We start from the raw sequence: 23544 nt of genomic DNA on the forward strand, positions 1-23544 counted from the left end.
CTGGGTCCTGTCTCCACCACCCCCGACACCAGGGAGCAGCGGCTGGCCGGTCCACCGTGTGTGAGAGCAGTTGTCACGTGCACCTGCTGAGCAGCAGTCAGAGAGCCCTGCAGAAATGCAGGCGAGGACCCCATCCCCGGGTCCCTGGGGAGGTAGAAGGAGCCGGGGTGCACACCCTGTGTGTGAGCCCGACTCCCTGTAGGTACAGGCACCATGTGTGACGTTGAGAGCCTCGCAGAAGGAAGACATCACGTGGCCCAGGTGGACACGGTCTCCCCCTGAGCCCACAGCTGGTACTGGGGGGCTGCATGGGTCCAGCGTGGGGACGCGTTCGTCAGGAGTGGCCTCCAGAGCGGCCCTGCCGGCTCCGTGCCTATCCTGCTGGCCGATGCTTGCACCCCAGGCAGGGCTGTCCCCCCAGGATGGCCTAGGAAGCAGGGCACCCCCCTCCCCACCAGGGGCAAACGGGGAGCCCCACATGGGCAACACGCAGCAGCTGGGAGGGCGGATCCAAGGGCTTGTGTTTGGCTCTGCAGGCTGTGGAAAGGGAGGCGGGCCGCAACGGGAGGGCAGGAAAGATCCTTGCAAGACAAATGAGCCAGCTGCAGGACGTGTAGTCAGGGGGCTTTCAGTCCCATCTCTCTCTCTCTCTCTCTGTATATATGCATCTCCCATCTAGATCCCATATATGTATATGCATCTCCCATATAGACCCCGTACACATATGCATCTCCCATATAGACCCTGCATATATATGCATCTCCCATGTACATCCCGTATGTGTATATATATATGCATCTCCCATATAGATCCTGTATGTACATATGCATCTCCCATATAGATCCCATATATATATGCATCTCCCATATAGATCCTGTATATATATGCATCTCTAGTGAATATTTACATATTCCTATATATATATATGCAACCCATATACATATGCGTGTCCCATTCGATTCCATATATATGGCATGTCCAGTGGCCTGCTAGTATCACCATGAAGTGTCTGCCTCAATACTGTGCATTTTCTTTTTTCCTTTTTTTTTTTTTTTAAGGATTTTATATATTTATCCCTGACAGAGCCAGAGAGAGAGGTAGAGACCCAGGCAGAGGGAGAAGCAGGCTTTGCGCCAGGACCCCGATGCGGGACTCGATCCCAGGGCCCCGGGGTCGTGCCCTGAGCCAGAGGCAGGTGTGCCAATACGGTGCATGTTCGAGGGGCTCCAGCTTCTCCCTCTGCACACGAGCATTGCCAGCCTCCAGCTGTTCGTTGGTTGGAAGGCAAAGGCTGGTTGAGTGGAGACACCCCTTGGCCCAGGTGTCTCTGTGTCTCCTGCACGCTCAGAGCTCCTGCTCCTCAGAAGTACGCTCAGGGAGCGGAGCCAGAGTCCCTGACGTGGTGCATTCCACCTGGTTCTGGGTGCAGAGAGCCTGCGGGGCGCCCACGACAGAGCCCGGAGCGACACAGCACGCGCAGGTGTGCAGGTGTGCAGGTGTGCAGTGCAGGCGGGCGTCCCGGGAAAGGCACCCCGCTGGCTCACTTACCCCATGGGCCTTGCGTTCTAACGGAAGGGAACAGGAGCTGCACCGGCGGGCCGGATCGCGGTGCTGCCTCGCTGTCTCCTGGGTGGTCGCGGCCTGTGACCTGCGGGGCGTGCGCGCTGCACTGGAGCTTTAGGGTGGAAGAGAATGCGGTGCCTGCCCGATGTGAGGCGGGCCTTTGGATGGCGCTGGAAGCTCTCGTCTCGCTGGGATGTGCGTGCATGTGCACGCCGCGGGGCTGGCTGGGGACGGACACGTGGGAGTCAGAAGTGTTTGCAGAACACCAGGCGGCAGGTGAGGCATGGAGAGCCGTAGACGCCCAGGGATGCATGGACGGGGGAGCCAGGCCTGTTCCTTCGGGTAAAAGGAAGTGGGCAGGTGTCGGAGGTCCTGCAAGGTGACCCGAGCACGTGTCTTTACCTAACACAGGAAGGCAGAGCAGCCTAGCAGGTTGGTGTTGACCTCCGAGCACGGTTGCACGTACAAACTCGCGAGTGGGGACGTGGCTGGGCGTGGGGCACGCGGTGTGGACCGACCTCAGGCGTATGTGCGGCCACCTGCGCGGTGTCCGGGCCGCGTTCAACGCCTCAGGCGAACCCTGCACAGCGCTGGGCCGGGTCCAGCGTGTTACAGAGCAGCTTCCACAGCGCTCCCGAGCGTTTCTGGACAGCGTCTTCTCTGGCTCTTGCCTCAGTGGCCTCGAGTAATCCAATAATAACTGCTCCTCCCCGAGCTTCCCTTTGAACGCGAAAATGTGTTGCTTTTTTTTTTTTTTTTTTAATCATAGGAAGCTTGGCCAAGTTCTGCTCATCGGTTGCTTTTTTTTTTTTTTCTTTTGAGAACGGCCGATCTCGGGGCTCTCGTCTCCCCGGGGTCTTCACGCCCAGTCAGCCAACGTTCAGCCCCCTTGCGACTCGGGGAGGCCGTGGTTCCAGCTCCCGGCTGCAGGAATCATTTGCAAAACACCGGGATTCACGAACCTCCGGTTTGTATGCGGCTGGTTAGCGTGTAGATACGGGCGGTCTGAGGAGGTTGAAATCAGGGTTATTTTTATTCTTGGTCGATGCCCGAGTGACGACGACGGTGGTGACGATGACGATGGCTGGTTACGCGAAGGCTCCGCGCGGGCTCAGGTGCGCACGGACGTGGTATTTCCGGGCGACGCACAAAGCAAATGGTGAAAACCAACCGAAAGGCCAGGAGGGCAAGCCGGCTGTTTGCTCCAAGCGAAGGTTTTACGGACAGGCTCTCGGGGGATTTCAACCCACACGGTTTAGGTTGGTTGGTCGCATTTTTGTCTGCTGCCGGATGCGCCTGACACTAGAAGGATTTGCACGTAAAGGGAAGCGGAGGTAGCCCGTCGGCCGAGTAGGTCGGGCTCATTCACACAAGGAGGCATCCCTCACCTTCTCGGGATCACCGCTGTGTCCCCAAACGCATATCCGTGACACTCACCGCATCATCACGGGAGTAATATGCTCATGGAGCTCACGCCACCTTCAGAGTTCAGTGCACGCTTGTATTTTTGTACTTCATCCCAGCAGCGATGGGTTGAGAGCGGACTACAAACACCACAGGAAAGGGCGTTTTTAATCATTTAAAAAATGACATACGAGATGTTGGCAGATTGAATTTCACTAAGGCGTCAAAAATAAAATATTAAAAAATAAAACAAAATTCCCAAAGAGTCTATATAGCATGAGACGTTTTGTGTAATGAAAAAGACGAAATAATACGTACACTCGTGGGCTTATTTTTGCGAAAGGAAACCCAAGTTTTGGAATCAGGCTGGCATCTCGTTATGTCTCTTCCCCCCCGCCCCGGCCCGCCCCCCCCCCCAGTTTTTGTGAAGGGCCCTGAGCTGCCTTTCTGGAGCGATGGGTTCTTGAAATGCGCATTGAGCATAAGTTCGTGTTGGTCCACGTCTTGGATGCGAGGGGCCCTTCCCGATTTGGGAAGGATGAGTCATCCTGACCTATCTCTCTGTGCCGCTTGGGGGAATCCAGAAAGCACGGCGGTTGCGTCCAATCCCGGGGAAGATGCACCTTAACCCTCGACTCCGTCGCCGGAGCACCCAGCAGAGCGTGATGCTTGGACGCCAGGCGTCCTACACGCGACTCATTGGGTTCATGGTCTCCATTTTTTTGTTTTTTTTTTTTAAGACTTTTATTTATTTGAAAGAGACAGAGGAGGAGGAGGAGGAGAGGGAGACGGAGAAGCAGACTCTGTGCTGAGTGGAGCTCCCTCCCAGGACCCAGAGGTCATGGCCTGAGCCGAAATCAAGAGTCGGAAAGCTCAAGCGACTGGGCCCCCCAGGTGCCCCCGCTGCGTCCCCGTTTAGACTCTGTGCTCGGTACAGCTAATGATCAATCATGTTTCACGCACCAGGATGCCGTGCGCAGAATGGGGGGGGTGTGTTCCCGTGGGCTTGGACGTGTCCAGCGCTCTCCGAATATGACACGTCAGGCATGGGGGTTGATCCACATGTTGTCAGGTTGACTCAGGTCGATGGGGACCCTTGGCAGGTTTTGGGAAAACTGGACAACGGCCATGAGACGTGTTGGAGGAACGAGGGCCGATGGCCACGTGCGTGAGGAGTCCCTTCTGAAATGGCTCTATAGGAAACCGTCACGTAGCGTCCATATGTATATGTCGTGTTTTCACAGGATCTCACAAGTACAAGATGACACGGAGTGAAAATCGGAGGGGAACACAGTCCCCCACACACCACAGACGTGCCCTCAGGGACAGCTCGTCCAAAAATGGTGCATGGGGAGAGCGGTGCTAACGGTGTCCAGGTCTGGAAGAGCTGCCCGCCCCCGCCCTTCCAGAGAGAAAGCAGGGAAAGCCAGGTGAGCAAACGGCATCTGTCCCAGGGCCTTGTCACTTGGGTGTGCAACGAGCAAGCCTGCATCATTTGCAAACGTCGCATGCCTTGGTGTAGGAATCCCCGCATGCTCAGCCTCCTCAATCATCAGACAGCATGGACGGGAGGTGGGGACGTGCCAACAGGGGGTGCAAATGCAGTTGTGGGGCACTTGGGGCAACAAGCAGATACTTTGCATGAATCAGTGACTCTTTGGTGGCATTTTGAGGGCGTTCTAATAGGTCCCATAGAGCCAATCCCTCCGAGGTAGGTAGTTTTGTGCCCCTTCTCCAACCAGAGAGCTGAACTGGGTGTTGGGGGGGAACAGGGGCAGCAGGACAGAGTCACCGGTGAGGTTTGAACCCCGCCATCCCGTGGGGGGTCGGTCATCAGAATAATTCAGGGTTCCTACAGAATCATGTCCTAAGCTCCAAAAAGGCGTGAGATGTGGGTCAGAACAGAAGTGTGATTTTCTCTCTCTCTCTCTCTCTTTTTTTGGAAAACTCCCGTCTTCAACACAAATCCTACATTTTCAAGTTACAAAGGCAGATTTTGTGTGCTCCTTTGGGGGTACCAGAAAAACGCATCAAGGCAATTGTTGCATATTGTCGGCCACGTCCAGGGTCACCGATTCATGCTTTACGCGCGGGTCCTTTGATGCTTTTACGGTGGCGGCCTCCTCCCCCGGGGCGTTCGTCTGGCTGGTTGGCAGCACCGTAGCTTGCTTTCCTTCGGGACGGGAAGGACCATAGGGAGACGCTTCTGCAGAATCATCACCGTGAGGTTTGGGGTCTGACGGGGACCCCCCTCCCCTCCGGGGTTGAGGGTGTCCTGTGGGTTCTTCTGCTCGTGGGACGCGTCCCCATGCAGGCGACAGCGCTACAGCCTCAGTTGGGTTTACGCCTGTCTGATGGCTCCACCTAGCGGCCCCGTAGGGTGTGGGTTGCCTGCCCTTTCAGTCTGGTCCCCGGGTGCTGGAGGGGGGCTGTCGTTAGCCCTGATGGAGGCGCGTGCACACCTGCGCACCTGCACGCAGACGCTGTGCTGTGGGGCCACCTGCCAAACAGGACGTGCCCACCCCTGTTCAGGCGGGGTTTCCACGTTTGAAGATTGGTTGCCCCCGCAGAATTTCAGCATTTAAGCTTCTACCACAAAGTAAACTGACTGGTGATGTCGAGGTGGGATCTTGAGGGGATGGGATGGAGGGGTTGGGGGACGAATGGAGGTTCTCTCCCTGCTCCGACCCCAAAAGAACAACACGGCATTGCTTTAACCTCCCTGCTACGCCCATTGTTATGAAATGAGCTGCCGACCCGTATAAGCTTCCGTCGCGTCAGGTGCTAGATGTTTGCTTCTCACTTCCAGAATTGTCCAGCGCAGGGGCTCCCAGGTGGCCGGGACACTACGATGACCGTGGACCCCTGACTGCGTGGGCAGCTCCCAGCGTCAATGGCTCTCCACCAGGGAAAGGCAGCAGGTGCTCTGGTGCACAACCAGCTGGCCCGGCTGCTCGAGTCCATGGTCCTGGGTGTCCAGTCTCGACACAGATCTTTGCATCCCCTGGGGTTATCACGGAGATGCAGGGAGTGGACAGGGAAGTCCCCACCGTGGACGAGGAAGGACCATTTTCCAAGTCATCTGAACATGCATCGTGACCCAAATGTCTAGAAGACCTTTGGGAGGAGTGGGAAGCTGAAGGAGAAGGAGAAGAAGGAGAAAAAGAGGAAGAGGGAGAAGAAGACGAAGACAAAGATGAAGATAAAGAAGAAAAAGGAAGAAGAAGAAGAAGAAGAAGAAGAAGAAGAAAGAGGAGAAGGAGAATAAGAAGTGGAAGAAGCAGAAGAAAGGAGAAGAAGATGAAGATGAAGAAGATGAAGAAGATGAAGGAGAAGGAGAAGAGGAAGAAGAAGAAGAAGAAGAAGAAGAAGAAGAAGAAGAAGAAGAAGAAAGAGGAGAAGGAGAATAAGAAATGGAAGAAGCAGAAGAAAGGAGAAGAAGAAGATGAAGATGAAGAAGATGAAGGAAAAGGAGAAGAGGAAGAAGAAGAAGAAGAAGAAGAAGAAGAAGAAGAAGAAGAAGAAGAAGAAAAAGAAGAAGAAGAAAAAGAAGAAGAAGAAGAAGAAGAAGAAGAAAAAGAAGAAGAAGAAGAAGAAGAAGAAGAAGAAGAAGAAGAAGAAAGAAGAAGAAGAAGAAAAGAAGAAGAAGAAAAGAAGAAGAAGAAGAAGAAGAAGAAGAAGAAGAAGAAGAAGAAGAAGAAAGAGGAGAAGAAAGAGGAGAAGGAGAAGCGGAAGAAGCAGAAGAAAGAGAAGGAGGAGAAGAAGAACAAGAAGAGCAAGAACAAGAAGAGCAACAAGAACAAGAGGGAGGAGGAGGAGAAAAAGGAGGAAGAGGAGGAGAAAGTGAAGAAGATTCATTTCCTAGTGTAGGGGTCAGAGCTAAATTCCTTTAAATTGAAATTAAAAGCGTACAAAGATTTAATGATCCTGTCAATTCCTCAAAAGATTAATCATAAATGTGTCGTATGACCCACCAATTTTCTCCCAGGTGTATACCCAAGACACACGTCTACCCAAAAACTCATATGCTCGAATACGTAATATTTACAGCAAGACCAGTCCCAACAGCTAAACGTTGGAACCGACCCAAATGTCCGTGGATGGATGAATGGATAAACAGAACGGGGTCTGTCCACACAGGGGCATATCACTCGGCCACAAAGAGAAGCTCTGACGCCTGCTCCCATCAGCCGCTGGGTTTATCATACTTGGTTACGGCTGCCCCATGACCCCAACAACCTTAGATTTAAAATTTTTGGAAAGTGGCTCAGGGGGGGACTCTTGACAATTTCCGGCCCATCTTCTATATAGTTTCCACTTGTCCCTAAAGACAGTAACCCCACAAAAAACCCACAAAACTGTGCTAAGTAAAAGAAGCCACATACAAGAGCCCACATGTGATTCCATTTGCATGAAATGTGGAGAAAAAGGCAAATCTATCTGCAGAGAGTCCATCCGCGGCTGTCGAGGGGAATGGGGACAGATGGCTTCATGGGGACAAGGCTTCCGTGCGGATGGTGATGGTGGCCCACTTCCGGGGCTGCTCTAACAGGGCACCACAGGCTAGGGAGCTTATCAATAATCGATATTTAGTCCTGATGCTTGTAGACCCTGGATATGCAAGATCAAGGAGTGTGCAGATTCAATATGTGTGAATCCACTTCCCGGTTCTCAGGTAGACATCTTCCCATTGTGTCCCGACACGGAGGAAGGGTCAACCGGGTTCTTCTGAGAACACTCACGCCATCATGGGGCTCCATCCTCAAGATCTAATCCTCTCCCACCGGGGTGGACCCAGACCCCACCTCCACATCCCATCCCACATACGTATTTCGGAGGGATGCGCACATTGAGTCTACATCGTACAGACCAAGGACCTACTTCCTAAGGCCGTGGTGGAAATAGACGCGGTTCACGTAACTGGTGCTTAGTAACCTTTCCACAAATGTTTCACTGTGACTTTTAAGAAGTGGGGTTCACCTAGGCAATAATAAAGTAATAATGGGTTTGATCCCTCGTATGTGTTGAAAATAGTAGGATGGACGGTGGCTTGCTCAAAATCAGGTCCACGTGTTCATGCCCGTGTCCCGTGAATATGATCTTTTATGACGAAAGATGTGGCCAAAGATGCCATTAAGTGAGGGGTCTTGAGATGGGCTCATCCTATGAAGGTGACCCTAAATCCAATGACAAGTGTCCTTGTAAGAGACAGAGGAGGAGACACAGAAGAGCCAGGAAGGACCGTCCCATGGAGCTTCCAGAGGGAGCCCAGCCCTGCCCCACATGGATCTCAGACTTCTGGTCTCCAGAGCTGATAGATATGAACCGTTCTCAGCCGCTGGGTTTATCATACTTGGTTACGGCTGCCCCATGACCCCAGCAACCATAGATTTAAGATTTTTGGAAAGTGGCTCAGGGGGGAGCTCTTGACAATTTCCGGCCCACCTTCTACATAGTTTCTACTTGTCCCTAAAGACAGTAACTCCAGAAATCCCCTTTGTTTTGGGGCTCTGCCCCATTGGACCTGTCCTGACCTATTTCCAGGCCAGCATCAAACAGGAGAGGGCCCACCCGTCTTCTGCCCTTGGTTGAGAATGTCGCTCTAGAGCAACGCAACCCTTTCCTTAGCAGCCTTAAAAGAAACCACGGTCTCCCTCAGGACATCTCCACGCAAGCAACGGGTCCTAAGCTCTAATTTATTTCCCACCCCTCACGTCGTTGGCCAAACGGCGATCTACGCGGGGCAGAAGCACCGTTGAAAATAAAGAGCGTCACCTTCTGTGGGACAAGGCGGACGGCTTGGTCTCTTGAAGGGTGGACCCATGTCCACTTGCCCAGCAGGCACTGCCACCCGCCACTGTCTGGTAGGTGTCATCCTGGGATCCCTCGGTGCCCATGACCCTTGGGTTGGTTTCCTGACAGTCGCCTGGAATTTCCACGTCACCTGGCACGTTCCCAAATGGGTCAGGACCCCGTGGTCACGGTCATCACCTTTTTCCCCGGACACGTGGTGTGGCTTCCTGACTCTGTGTTTCCTGCGGTCTCGAGGGCCCCACCCCTTGCGGTCTAACCTATGCTTGCTCTTCTGCTTCACAGGCACCCCTTTGGTATTCTGCGCTTCCCCGTCCGAAGTCGGGACCTTATGTTCATGCTCCCGGGGAGATGAGCTACAGAGCCGCCTTCTGCACATGCCCTTTGGTCACAAATACACCACACAAGTTGGACATCAAGGAAAAATCAGGGCTCAGCCCTAAAATCCCCACGGCCCTGAGATGTTCTGATTTTAGAGAGGATTCAAGACTATATTTCACCAGACTCGCTTCCCTCTTCCTTAGAGGAATTATAAGGAGTGACAATGACCCTCCTTTGAGCAAAGCATTCGGAGCCTCTAACAGAAAGGAGCGGCGTTAACTTTATCTCCAAAACGACATGCACCTGTCCTGTTGGGGGAGCTGTGAATGGATACTTCTGTGCTGAGCTGCGGGATCACTGGATGCTGCCCCTGGTCGCGGTTGAGTGAGTTCGGGAGATTGGGAAACGCGCTCTTCTGGAATTCATACACGGTGAGTGCGTTATCTGGGCTTCCACGCGGAGCCCCCGGAATAAAAATGCACGACGGTGCTTCCCGGGAGTTCCTTCCCCATGCCTGTCGTCTAGGGATTTGTGAGAAGGAGACTCGTGAGAATGGAGGTGTTGGGTTTAAGAGGAGAGGGTGACTGGTCCGAGTCCAGCTCCCCATCTCCAGGCCCTTGCTGGGATTCTCTGTGAGCCGTAAAGTGAGATGTGCAGGGCTTCCCACGGTCTCCTTTACAAGAAGCCTGGTAGATGCTTCCTGCGAGCGTGCAAAGTCAACGGTGCAAGGAGCTGGCCCCTGTTTTTGCAAGAGGGTGGGCCAATGTGGCCGTTGGGGACACCCTTGGTGGGTCTACCGGGAGCTGCCTGGAGCTTGAGATCCAGGCATGGGGATGGCGTTGCGTGTGCTGCCCACCTGGGCAGGTGAGGCGGTTTTTGCAAACCCAAGTCCATGTGTGCATGACAATCAATCATTGAGGCGTGAGGTTTGCAGAGGAAGCAAAGGGTTTGTTGGAGAGGCGGGCAGATGAGGAGCCGGGAGGGCAAACCTTGAATCCACGTCCCCAAAGGGGCTGAGAACAAGTGTTTTATGATCGTAGGGGGTTGAGATTGCACACGTACTGATGAACAGGGCAGGAAAGTGTACTGTTGACGAGCAAACGTGGAGCATGTGCATTGGGCTAACGTGCATGGAACATACATCCCGTGGTCCGCGTGGGGCGGACGCTTAACCCCAGAATGAGGCAAAATTCAGCCGCTGAGTCATGAGGTTATCTTAGGACGGAGAAGAACCGGTGTTGGGCGCGCTCCCAGAACTAGTATCAACTGGATGGGGGCTCGGGCTGCTTATCTCGGGTAAGGAATGTTCCTAAGCTGTGTCCCTATCAGTTGACCTCGAATCCAGGCTTCTGCAGAGACAGCCCGTGGGTTGGTTAGTGGGGCCCCAGAGAGACACGATAGCTGATGCAGGAGACGCAATTCTTTGAAAGACAGGTTTTAAACTTTCTGGCTCGTTTCGCCCTCGTCAACCCTGTGGGGGCACAGTTTTATGCCTTCTTAGTCACGCATCTGTGGTGCCTGACGGCAGAGGCCCAGCGGGGAAAGGGAACATGTTGCCAGTGCACGTTGTGAATCATTCTGTGCCTCTTAGAAGTCACTGCCCAGCAGAGCTTTCCAGAGGAGGGAGAGGTGTCATCGTTTTTTGCTTTTCCCACAAACAGACCCTAAACGGAGCTTGCATGTGGAAGGAGGTGACGTGGGGGGGGGTGCCTGTGGTCCAGACCTTATTTGGAAATAGGGTCTTTGCAGATGGGATGACTTGAAGGAGCTGAGATGAGCTCCTCCTGGATGAGGATGACCTGCTTTCCTACCTTTTCTCCTCTTGCTGCATCAGCCTGCAAACATCACCGGCCACTTGTTTGCCTGCAGGGATGGCCTAGGAGCCTGCATACTGTGAATATGCAATCAGCGCCCGCCCGCGGGGGGTGAATAGCAGCCCTCAGGGCAGATCCGCCCTATCCTAATCCCAACTAGGGTGGGGGGGGGGTTACTTGGAAATGGGGTCTTTACAGGTGTAATTAGGTAAGGATCTAGTGATGAGCTCATCCGGGATGAGGATGAGCCCTACAGGCAATGACAGGGGTCCTCATAAGAGACAGAGGAGGAGACGCAGATGCAGAGGAGGATGGAGGCGGAGATGGGAGGGATGCGGCCACCAGCCCGGGGACGCCTGGGGCCCCAGACACCGGAAGAGGCGGGAGGACCCCTCCCCAGAGCCTCCGGAGGGAGCACAGACTTCTGGTCTCCAGAGCCAGACAAGACTAGATTCCCGTTTTAAGCCATTAGGAATGTGCACAAGCTATAAATGAAGAAACGAATCACATTTCATTTAGGGACTGGGTGAGGAGTTTGTCCCTGGTGTATAGGATCCACCTTCTGGAATGTCGTTTGGTGGGAAGCTCCAGGGACGCAGTTCACCATGCAAGCTCCCCTGTGAGCTCTACGCCCACCTGCCCATCAGACCCTTGCACTTTTCCTGGGTGTGAGCAGGATGGGAGGGACACAGGCAAGCTCTGATTTGGGCCGTCTGTGTATTTCCAGCTCTTGTCTTTGGGAGGCACAAAAGGTCCACACTGACAGCTCAGCGGGGAGTCTGCTTCTCCGCCTCCCCCCGTGCTCATGCTCTCGCTTTCTCTCTCTCTCAAAAAAAATAAATCAATAAAAATTCTTTAAAAAAAAAAAAAAGAGACTGGTCCGTTGGAATAAGCAATTCTGTGTTTTCGCTGTGCAGGGAGGCTGGCCGACGGCTCTCGGGAGCTGTGTGGGGGGGAGACCCGCTCCTGACTCTGTCTGCGGCCTGTGACCCTGAGTTGGGATCTATGGAATTTTACTGGCCGCGTTCCTGAGAAGAATGCTTCGTATCTCAGGGTCAGCTGACCATGGCTATCTGAGCCACCCGAAGGAAAACGTGGGTGAGGGACATGTGGTCGATAAGAACGTTGCGTCGTGTTCCTGGTGGGATCTGCGGTGGAGATATCGGAACCACGTTTTCAAGGGAAGGTCGTACTTAGCAGCAACAATGTGCTTTTTAGTGCTTCGTTCTTAACACATTCGAAGGGGGCCTGTCCGCTCCTCGGCCCACAGGAGATGCCACCTTGGTCACGTGCAAGAAACATGGCCTGCTCAGGTGAGCACTCTGAGGGCCCAGGACACCACGGGGAGCCAGCGGCGAGGCGCAGTTGGATAATATAAACCTATGAAATTCCATATTTTCTCACTGATACTACCAGCGTCTATGAAGCCAACCACGTCAAAGTGCCTCCAACCCTAGCAGACGTCCTTCCTCCGTGGACTCGTGAAGGTAGCAGCCCACCCTCCACTTTTCCCCCAGCTTATGGAAACAATTTACGAAGATAAATCTCTACAGGATGACTGCGTTAAATATTTAATTAGTTCTCCGAACAAACAGGAGAATCTACGACTCCAAAGGAAAATAAAAAGGGAAAGCGGATTCTTCATTCGGTTACGTCTCTCATAAATATTTTCCCAGGGGCAAAGAATGTTCCCTTTTATATTAAAAATATAAAGAAACTCATGACTCCTCATTAGCCTCTAGAAATATGGTCATGATTTCCATTATATTAAAAACACAAACTTTGAAGGGATGCATCTGGGGGAGGAAGAGACAACCGTGGTTTTGTTTGCCTCTGGCCAGGTTGTTGATTGAATTTTATTTTTAAAGCTTTCAAGTAATGTATTAAGTAAATGGTGAAATTCATATTCAGTGCTGGCTTCAGGCCGTTGAGTCTTTGGGGCGGCTGTGTGGTCTATCGGGGAGAAACCCAACTAAACAGGGCACCTGTCCCAGGGGCGGCTCCCACACAGGGGACTCCACAGAACGTCCTCATTCGGTTCATCTTGAGTGAGATTCTGGTTGTGACCCTTCAAGGATAAGCAGGTGCAGAGAACATTGGACAAGAAGGACCACGTGCTCAGTGGAGTGACTTAAGGATCCCCCGGTAAGCCAATGCTCTTGCTGCCTCCTCGCCTTCACCACAGGGACGGTCTCCAGCCCTGAGGCACTTTGCCCTGCCCGGGCGGTCTCTCATCAGAAGAGAGGGGTTCTTTTTTCTTCATTGCTGTTTCAGACTCTCTTCCTTATTCTGACAGCCAGCTGTGGGGGACAAGTTGAGATTTGCTCTCAGAAAAAGTGTGAGTTAATCATGCCTGTGTTGTCTACAGTCAGTAAATTATTAAATATCGATAGATGTTTGTATAGATAGATGATAGATAGATAGATAGATAGATAGATAGATAGATAGGACATAGAGATGGATGGATGGTTGCTGGATGAATAAATATGATAGATATGATATAGGGATGGATGTATGGATGGATGGATGGATGGATGAATATGATAGATAGATAGATAGATAGATAGATAGATAGATAGGACATTGAGTTGGATGGATGGATGCTGGATGGATAAATGTGATAGATATGACATAGGGATAGATGGATGGATGGATGGATGGATGGATGGATGGTTGGATGGTTGCTGGATGGATAAATATGAGAGATATGACATAGATGGATGGATGAATAGATGAATATGATAGATGATAGATGATAGTTAGACATGATGGATGGATGGGTAGATGGATGGTTGGATGGATAGATAGATTGGATGGGTAGATACAATGGATACATAGGATGGATGACTAGATAGATAGGATGGATGTATAGATAGATGATGGATGGATAGATGGGTAGATGGATGGATAGATGATAGATAAACGGTCAGATGGATGGATAGATGATAGATGGACAGAGGGTAGATAATAGATGAACACACTGGTAGAGATGTAGATTCAATAACGGTTAAAATTAAAGTGTAGATCACAGGTCCCAGGGGAATTAAACGGGAAGCCTTGAGGAGATACATTTTTGTGATCTACGTCAGAAACTCTCAAGGCCTGGGGCTAATACCCTCCACAGTCAGAGAAGGAGTCGGGCACTGGGAGCATATACATTTCTCATCTCCCGCTCAAGACCGTTGCAGTGACCAAGAATTTTTAGAATTCTGTGATGTGTGTCATTCCCTTTGCAAGTGAATCAAGGTGTTGCACCCCTTGGTGTGTAAGTAGGGAGATAAATCAGGTGCATCTTCAGGACACCAGCTCATACAGTGGGAACATTGCGCCCAGAGAGGAGTGATACTTGACGTTCATAATAGGCCACCAGAGTACCAGGCTCTTTACACAGATCCAATCGAATCCTCCCCAGGCACAATGAGATTGCATCGGCCATGTCCCTTATCAGAGGCACCAGAAGTTCAAGAGGTTAAGCAAAGCTGTTCAGAATCATCGGGTCGGAATCCATGGTCCACTGGGAGGGGCTATTAACTGGTCAAGTCGTTCAGGTACATGAAGACCCCGAGCAGGCAAATCTGAGCGCTGTCCCTGCCGCCATCCTGTTGGGCTTTTCTGGGCTTGCTGTTCCCCCCACCATCTTGTTGGTCCTCTGATGACTCACTAGGAATATTAAGTATCACCAGAGCCACGACCCTAAACAGGAAAGATGTCTTTGCACCCCATCATTAGCCAATATTCATCCTTACTGGCCTGCATGGCAATTAAGCCCCAATGCCAGTCAGCTCAGGACGCTGATTAATTAGCCCTAAACCAGACTGTAGTTCCCAAATTTCACACATCCCACCCCTGGAGGTTTGGTGAAGAAGTTGCACCCAAGACCAAATGCATCCGTGTCCCAGGCCAAGGAGTGACCCCAGCTTTGGTGTTTTTCAAGCTCTCCAGGTGATTCTGTCAAAACCGGGCAGGGCTGGGAGTGACCGTGGGCCAAGCTGATATAAATCTGCAAGATTTCCTTGATGACACATCTGTGTTATTGTTAAGACATTTTTCCCCATCAGATGGAGAAGGTTTTTGTTTTTTTTTTTTCCTTAGCATCCTTAGCTAAAATTAGATCCCTCCCACTATCTTCATTTGTAAGCCTTTAGAGCAAATAATCACATCTTTGAGTTGGTCAGACTTCAATTTCTGGAGAGATGAGAGGCCATAGCAGATGCAATGCTAGAAGAACGCCCTGGGGAATCTCAGATGGAGGACACGGTGGGCTTAAGGGGAGCAAACCGGGAATGCCTTCCATGGCGCGGTCCCTCGTGGGTGTGAGTGGAAGCATCTCATGGCATTTAGCGCAAATGCTCACCTCGTCCCAAGGTACCTTGATGTTGTAGCTCATTTCTCTTATTTTTTTCATCAACTTAAACTTTTTTCCTTCCTTGCACTTTTTAAGAGACCCACACTCTGCATTTGGAATAACAGAAGCAGTGAGCACGGTGATGTGGATCTGTCATCACGTTCCAATGAAGCCTTGCCAGAAGCCCAACCAACCATGCACCGTCTCTGCTTGTCCTTGTGGGGGTTTGGAGGCTCCCGAGGTCACATGGAGGCTCAACAGACAGGGCAGTCAGTTCCTAACACAACCAAAACCAAGGCCAAACCCTGCCTGCCCCAGGTGTTCCACCTTTTGTAAGGAGCTACCGATGCATAAGATTGCAAATCAGCAGGTGTGATTGCAGGGCCGGGCTTGACCTTTGGCTCCCAGGTCAGGGCTGGGCTCTGTGGCTTCCACTATTCTTGCCAACCAGAGGGAGACTCTGCAGATTTATGTCACACAGATGGAGGAGGAGGGGTGGAGTATGTGGAGTGCATTCGTTTCTCTTTGCTTCTGTTAACTATTCCCAGAGCTTAAAACGATGGGAATATATGATCTCGCATTTCTGGGGGCCAGAGGTAGGGTCTGGGTTTTACCAGGTCAAATAGGTTGTTGGTGGGGCCGTTGCCGGTGAGGAAGAAATTCCATGGCTTTTGCAGTGTCCAGAAGCCATCTGCCTTAGTTGGTTGGTGGACACTTACTGCATCTTCACAGTGCATTGAGGAGCTTAGAGAGAGGACTGGGAGCCTCCAACCCACCGTCCACACAGAAGGGAAAGCTATGCCCTACAGTAGGATCACGACGGACAAGTTGCCCTCAGGATGCTGGCTGCGAGTGGCGTCACTGGATTCCTTCCACGGAGAATTCACAGTGCTGTTTCTCCATCCACCACCCTCTTTTGGTTGTCCTGGTTGTCAACACTGAGCAGAGCCTCCTTTCGTGATGGGAAAATGAACTTTGCACTTCAAGGGTCCAGGGAAGGGCGTTAGCAACGGGGACAGAGCAGCCACGTGAGAGCCCAAGCTAGAGGCAGAGAGATGGGCAGCTGGGGGCAGGAGGGAGCTCCCAGGGAGCAGCTGGGGGAAGGCAATCAGAATGGAAGGCAACGATGGCCCCCTGGGGACAGCCAAAGGGACGTTTTCAGGATTGGTGACTGGCCGTGGCCTCGCTGTGCTCATCTTGACTCCACTGCCCAGCACACTCTTGGGGGGGAGGGCATTATTCAGCCTGCCGCAGTCCCATGAGTGGGTGTGTTTTCTCCCACCCCCTTAATTAGGTTGAACAAGCTGTTGTTTGTGTCAACATTATTATTTCTGTCATTATTACGATTTCATTATTGTGCCGACCACAGGTGTCTGGAACTCTGCCCGCTGGATCTTGCAAATCACTGCCGCCTTCTTGAGGAGATCTGCTTGAATCAGTGTTCGGGACCCCCCCCCAGAGCAGGACCCCAAAGCCTGAGGGACTAAGTAGGTGTGACAGGGCCGGCGTGACCAGATGTGACCAGATGAAGTCTTGTGGGTGCACGGAGAAGTGACCCGGGTGTGTTCCTTGAGGAGGGAACATGGCTCCAGCATCAGCAAAAGAAGCAGAAGGAACCCGGGGTGTGGAGAGAAGCTGAGAGCGATAGTTGGATGTTCATCCGCCTTCTTCTCCACCGTGAAGGCGTCACGCCAAGACCTGTCAGTGCGAATGTCAGGAGCATTCATCACGGACCAGGAAATCATGCAAGATCTCAAACTGCCTGACAGGGTCTGTTGTGGGTGAACGGCACGAGCTGAGCCTACTGAGAATTTCGTCCGGATTAAGACTGTTTGAGTGTGATGTTTATCAGACGCAGACATGGACAAAGTGGGTGTGTAGCTTGTTACTCTCAATCCAAGAAGCTCAGGGCGTCTCCAATAGCATGATTTTTTTTTTTTTTTGAAGGCAGAAGCAAGTTTCAATATCAAGGATTTTCCTTCTTGATGTTTCTAAAGTCTGTGCTTGCAACCAGGATATCCTGGTGGTGAGCCAGCCTCAGTTTACCTTCCTGGTACCCCATGCATAGACTTCACACCGTCTAAGCTCCCTTTCTTGGGCGACTGGATTCCGCTTGGTGCAATCTAAAAACCTCCTACATCCACTCTCCTAGGTCTGAAATGAAGGACACAGGCTTCATTGACCCCTCTATTATGTTGGGGACAGCCTATCCTAGGTGCGAGGCGAGCTGTTCACCTGCCACACACACCATTTTAGCTCGTCTGCTTTGGACTGTCGTGCTTTTTAAATTACAAGAAAAAATAGGCAGCAACAAGTATATGGGTAGATGGATGGATGGATGGATGGATGGATGGATGGATGGAGTCATGGATGGACGGAGGGATGTTTGAGTACATGGATGGGTGGGTAGATAGGTGCCTAAATGAATGGATGGTTGGATGGATGGATGGATGGATGGATGGATGGATGGATGGATGTTTGAGTGGATGGATGGGTGGCTGGGTGGCTGGCTGAGTGGATGGATGGATGGATGGATGGATGGATGGATGGATGGATGTTTGAGTGGATGGATGGATGGATGGATGGATGGATGGATGGATGGATGGATGGAGTCAAGGATGGACGGAGGGATGTTTGAGTACATGGATGGGTGGGTAGATAGGTGCCTAAATGAATGGATGGTTGGGTGGATGGATGGATGGATGGATGGATGTTTGAGTGGATGGATGGGTGGCTGGGTGGCTGGCTGGCTGAGTGGATGGATGGATGGATGGATGGATGGATGGATGGATGGATGTTTGAGTGGATGGATGGATGGATGGATGGATGGATGGATGGATGGATGTTTGAGTGGATGGATGGATGGATGGATGGATGGATGGATGGATGGATGTTTGAGTGGATGGATGGATGGATGGATGGATGGATGGATGGATGGATGTTTGAGTGGATGGATGGATGGATGGATGGATGGATGGATGGATACATAAAGAGAGAAAGGTAGGTTGAAGAAAATGACTGGTAGGATTTCCTCTTGGGGTCAGAAAGGAAGAATTACATCCCCAGCCGTGTGTCATTTGAGTCAGGGTGTGCCCTCCTCCCAGTGTCTTGGTGTCCAGAGAAAACCCCAGTGCAGATGTAGGGTAGCCCTGGGCACTGAGCCCAGCTGCCTCTTCTGCACAGTGACCTTTACCAAATCCTCGAAGTGTCCCGGGTCTCTCTTTCCTCCTTTGTCAACCAGCACCTTCTAGTCTTCTCCTTCTTGGTAATATGTGGTCCTCTGGCACCCAGCTGGGCAACCCAAGCCTCTCTGGACCATGCTGGAAACCCCAGAATGGGCTTGTTTGCCTCTATTGGGACCATTTGTGGGACCCTTCACTCCGCCGATGCCTTCTCTCACCATGTTGTGTTGTCCTTCATGCCCAGTGAGCCGCCTCTGGTCAGCAGCAGCTGTTCCCTGACACAGAAGCCTTGTTTGGGGTTTGCTGAGTAGGCACCGTCTCCTGAGTGGGAACCCGGCCGGGCACAGATGACTGCAGGGCATATTTTCAAAAGTCATGGAAATTCTTGGTCCTTCACATCCTGTCTGCAAATGCATTCATACATTCCCTCCTCTCCATGGGGCACATGCCGTCTTGACCTTTTTACAGCCACAGTGGGAAGGCTGTGTATGCTGCCTACGGGGTGGCAGGAAACATGCCTCCTCCAAAAGGAGGACTCAGGGACTTTGGCAACTCCTGGAAGCTAGATAGTTGGTGCTTCGGGCCACAGCCAGCTGATTCGTGAACTGACCATCAGGGAAACAGAGCTGGACCCAAGGCTATAAGGACAGGGATAGTTAGGGACTGGGTGCCATCTTCCTACCCCAATGGGTGGCATTTTCATGACCCGGTTCTCTGGAGCACTCTGGTTCTTTCCTCTTCCCTGGGGAAGTGGGATGTATTTGCCTCTGGCTGGTCCCCAGGGCATCAGCTACCTCGCACTGACAAAGGCAATCCATGGACCAGGAGACTCAGCACTTTTGGCTGTATATGTATTCTTTCCCCCAGTGATGCTCACCATTGAAAGAAGCATAATTACAACAGGAGGATCGATGAGCCACAAGGATTTCGCTGCAGAGGTGGTTGCAGAAATCATGTCCTCATTATCGGATTTGTCTACTTGTCGGCCTTATAATTTCAGCCGTGATGGATGCGCCATCTGTAGACCTGGTCATAAAAGTGTGAGAAGGCATAAATTGCCAACTATAGGGTCTTTCTCGTCACGCTCGAACCAGGCTTTCTTCCAGCTGACTGCAAACCCGGGGCACCAGTCTCCTCCTACCTGTCAAGGGCTTTGGGTTGCATGTTAGCAAGATGTATAAATTTAGCAAGAGAAAAAATACATTCCACTGTCTGGTAATGGTGCAATGTTTTGAGTCTTCATTATATGACCGAAAAAAAAAAAAAGAAAAGAAACAAAAAAAAAATAGCTGAATTTTGTTTTCTACACTTCTAGATGTACAGGACCAGAGTTCTGAGCAGCTTTTCAGGCTTTAACGTATCACTAGGGTGGTGTTAACGTTTAAAGAAGAGGGAAAGTAAAAAAAAAAAAAAAAAGAAGAGGGAAAGTAAGAATAGAGGCGAGGTTGTGGAGAAAGCACCGTCCTGCATTGCTGGTGGGCAGGTCACACGGTGCAGCCGCTGTAGGAATCAGTTTGGCAGCTCCTCATACAGATGCCCATAGAGTTACCCTATGGTCCTTATGATCCCATCATCCCACTCGTACGTGTGTTAACTCAAAGGAACAACAGACAGGTGTTCACTCAAATACCTTCACCCGCATGTTCACAGAACCGTGCATGACAAAGGTGGAAACAACACAGGTGTCCATCAGTGGGTGAAGGCACGAGCAAAATGTGCTTTTCCCCCTTACAGGGGAATGTTACTCATCCATGAGAAGGAACGGAGCTCTGACACCGGCTACCATGTGGATGGATCTTGAGGACGTGACGGTGAGGGAGGAAGCAGACGCGCAAAAGGCCACATTGTGTGAGACTCTGCTTATATGCCAGGTGTGTCCACAGACAGAAAGTAGATTGGTGGGTCCCAAGAGCTGCAGGAGGGGATGGGGAGGGACTGCTTGCTCATGGAGACAGGGGGATGAGAATGTTCTGGAACCAGGTCGCGGTGGGGGCTGCACGACATGGTGAATGTGCTAATTGTGTACTTCAAAATACCGAACGTCACAGTACGTGAATTTTACGCCAATAAAGAATAGATCCTAACACCCAGGCATGCCCGCTTACAAGTCAGGCGCATGGTGGACCCAGCCTCTCCCAAGCTCCGTGGAGCCATGCTCGTGATCCGCAACACTCTTGGTAAAGGCTGTTTGCTTGCAGGACGTTGACCGTTGGCTTTGTCTCCACGCTGCTGGCCCATCGTGCTCATTGTGCTCAACCTCACGCCTTCATCCGCACAACTCCACCCATGGCTGCTTTCTGCCCCTCTCTTCCCTAGAAGCTTCTCCAGGGAACCATCCCTGTCTCTACCACCTGTCATCTTCCAGAGCCTTCTGGAAACTTCTGGAAGATGCTATCTCTGACCACCATCTTGGGCCTCGCTTCTTGTCTCCCCAGGTCCCCACACCAGCCTGTGTTGCCTTCACTCTCACATCCCTCCCCTCCAGTTAGGTCTGGGAGCAGCTTCTTTATTGTGGGGTCAGGACCCTAAGGGCTGGAGACACTTGGGTAGGAAGACCCTCTGCTTCCAGAATCACCCGTGCAGGGGACTGGTGTGAACTGGGGGTGAGCCCAGATCTGTGTCGAAGGTCACCATGCTCATACTCTTCCCACCTCACCCCAGGCGGCCTCACACAAGGGAAAAGTACAGGATAGAGAGGTGGGTTAGAATTTAAAACACTGGAATGGGGACCTTCGTCAAACGCGTGCTCTGGTTTGCTCTTGTTCCAACCTGGACTCCATGGCGTTGACTATCTTCACCGTAACACATGGATACTCAGGCAACATAAAGAAGATGCATGGACCACATTCGCTGTGATAATCCTAATTGTTTTCAGCAGAGAACAATCCATCTATAGGTGTTTCCTCCACGTGATTATGGCTCCAGTGGAATCAGAGTTATGGCGACATCCAAGCTGCCTCAGTCAAAGGCTCTGTTCAATACATTTTATTTCACGCCTGCCCTTGGATGCGCACAGAACGGTGCTCTTCCGAGAAAGAAATTGAAACATTAAATTAAATTAAATTAAATTTTAAAAAGAAGGAAGAAATTGAACCAAGTTTGGTTGGACCAGCAATTCTAAGATGGAGCAAATCATCCCACCATCGACGTGGACTAATGGCGTCTTGCAGAAAGAGCGTGCTTAACTCTGAAAGAATCCAGGTTCCAGGTGCATCTCACCGACATAGGTCTGGATGCGCATCTGGGACGGACATAAAGTCAGAGGCTTTCCTCAGCGCAGAAGACACCATTTTCCTGTTTTTACCTGCAATTCACTCGCAATCTGATAGACATTTTCATCCAAAGCCAGATCCCTTCCAACCCAGGGTCTGCAAACGTGAGGTCTGCGCTCATGTGGGGGTGAATCAAAAAGGATTCGTGTCAATTGTTTCTGCCATACATTTATTTAGCTTTTAAATACTCTTTCCAAAGGAACATGGCTACTCGCCTGTCCCTTGTGTGCCTACGTGGCATGTTGGGTTTTTCTTCATGGCACTGAAAATATCGTTAAACGTCGTGTGTGGTCGTCCTCATTTAAAAGTTACCAGAAGGTAGCATGAGACCTGCCTCCAGATCCTTTGATGTGATATGTATCTAAATGCATAGTAGTGTTTGCCAGACACCAGATAAAGGACTGACTTAGCAATTGCCCGGGAGAATTGAATCACTTCTGACAGCCGGAGCAGGTCATTTGTGATTTTTAGAAGCCATTTTACGCATGAGGGTTAATCCAGTTGGGTCTTCTATCAGATTTTTAGAGGACGCATGTATTTTTGTGGGGGGACTTTTGACCGTAGATTTGGTTTTAATACATCACATGGGTTTCCAGCAGTCGGTGGATCTTACAATGGGGCAAAACATGTATGGTCTTGGCAAGGGGTTTGTGTAAATGGGTGTGGGTACGTGTGAAAATTTGCAATTCTTTGCTATGCTCAGTGAAACTGGAGGAGGAATGGAAGCATTGGGTGCTGCTTTTGCAAGGTCTACACCTCTGCTTTATTTTATATCTGTTTCTAACAGGCACTAACGTGTTGTTTTACAAATGAGGGAGAATCATCGATACTGTTCACTGACCCAAAGTCTCTAATCAACCCGGAACCATCTGGCTGGACCTGAGGGGGACACACCAGTCTGAATTCAAGAACGAACCAAAATACATTAAAATAGAATCACCTTTTGTGAAGAGCCAGTTTACCCTAGCGCATATGTGGAGACGGTGCTCTTGACACTGTGATCTCAAATCACTGGAAACCCATGTGGCATATTAAAACCAAATCTACAGTCAAAAGTCCCCCCACAAAAATATAATCAAATCAAAACACTTCTTAGAAATTAGAAACCTATCTGAGGGGGCACCTGGGTGGCTCAGTTTGTTAAACACCTGCCCTTGGCTCAGGTCATGATCCTGGGGTTCTGGGATGGAGCCTCGCATCGGGCTTCCTGATGAGCGGGGAGTCTGCTTCTTCCTCTCTGTTTCCCCGCTTGTGCTCTCTCATATGCTCTCTCTCAAATAAATAAATAAAGTCTTAAAAAAAAAGAAAGAAATTTATCTGAGCATCTCTATTTCTGCTTCACACAGGATATCCATAGGAGAGAAATGCTATTGATTACCTGTGAGCCAGAAATGCAGGATCTCAAATTGAACACCAATAAAAAATAAATTTATAATAAAAAAAAAGAAATATAGAATATAGAAGCAACCCAAGTGTCCATCCATAGACGACTGGATAAAGAAGAGATGGTGTACGCACACAATGGAATTTTTGAAAAGATTTTATTTATTAATTAACTAATTAATTAATTAATTAATGGGAGAGAAAGAGAGCATGAGCAGGGGGAGGGGCAGAGTGAGAAGCAGACCCCCACTGAGCAGAGAGCCCGATGTGGGGTTTGATTCCAGGACCCTGAGGTCATGACCTGAGCCAAAGGGTGGTGCCTAACCTCCTGAGCCACCTTGGTTCTCCAATATAATGGAATATTATTCAGCCATAAAAAGGGATGAAATTTTGCTATTTGAGACAACACGGATGGACCTAGAGGGTATTATCCTTCTTGAAATAAGTCA

General features: G+C 50.8%; 1 long non-coding RNA gene across 1 annotated transcript; it reads left to right on the forward strand.

Annotated features, from left to right (window-relative positions):
• Positions 1–6672: 6672 nt before the first annotated feature.
• Positions 6673–22997, forward strand: LOC112652026 (uncharacterized). The gene is made up of 4 exons (XR_007409401.1): positions 6673–8831; positions 9064–9530; positions 20175–20311; positions 22500–22997. It is a non-coding gene; the product is annotated as an uncharacterized LOC112652026 (long non-coding RNA).
• The last annotated feature ends 547 nt before the right edge of the window (positions 22998–23544 follow it).

Source organism: Canis lupus, chromosome X (assembly GCF_003254725.2).
Source record: "Canis lupus dingo isolate Sandy chromosome X, ASM325472v2, whole genome shotgun sequence".
In the NCBI taxonomy this organism is placed as follows: Eukaryota; Metazoa; Chordata; class Mammalia; order Carnivora; family Canidae; genus Canis; species Canis lupus.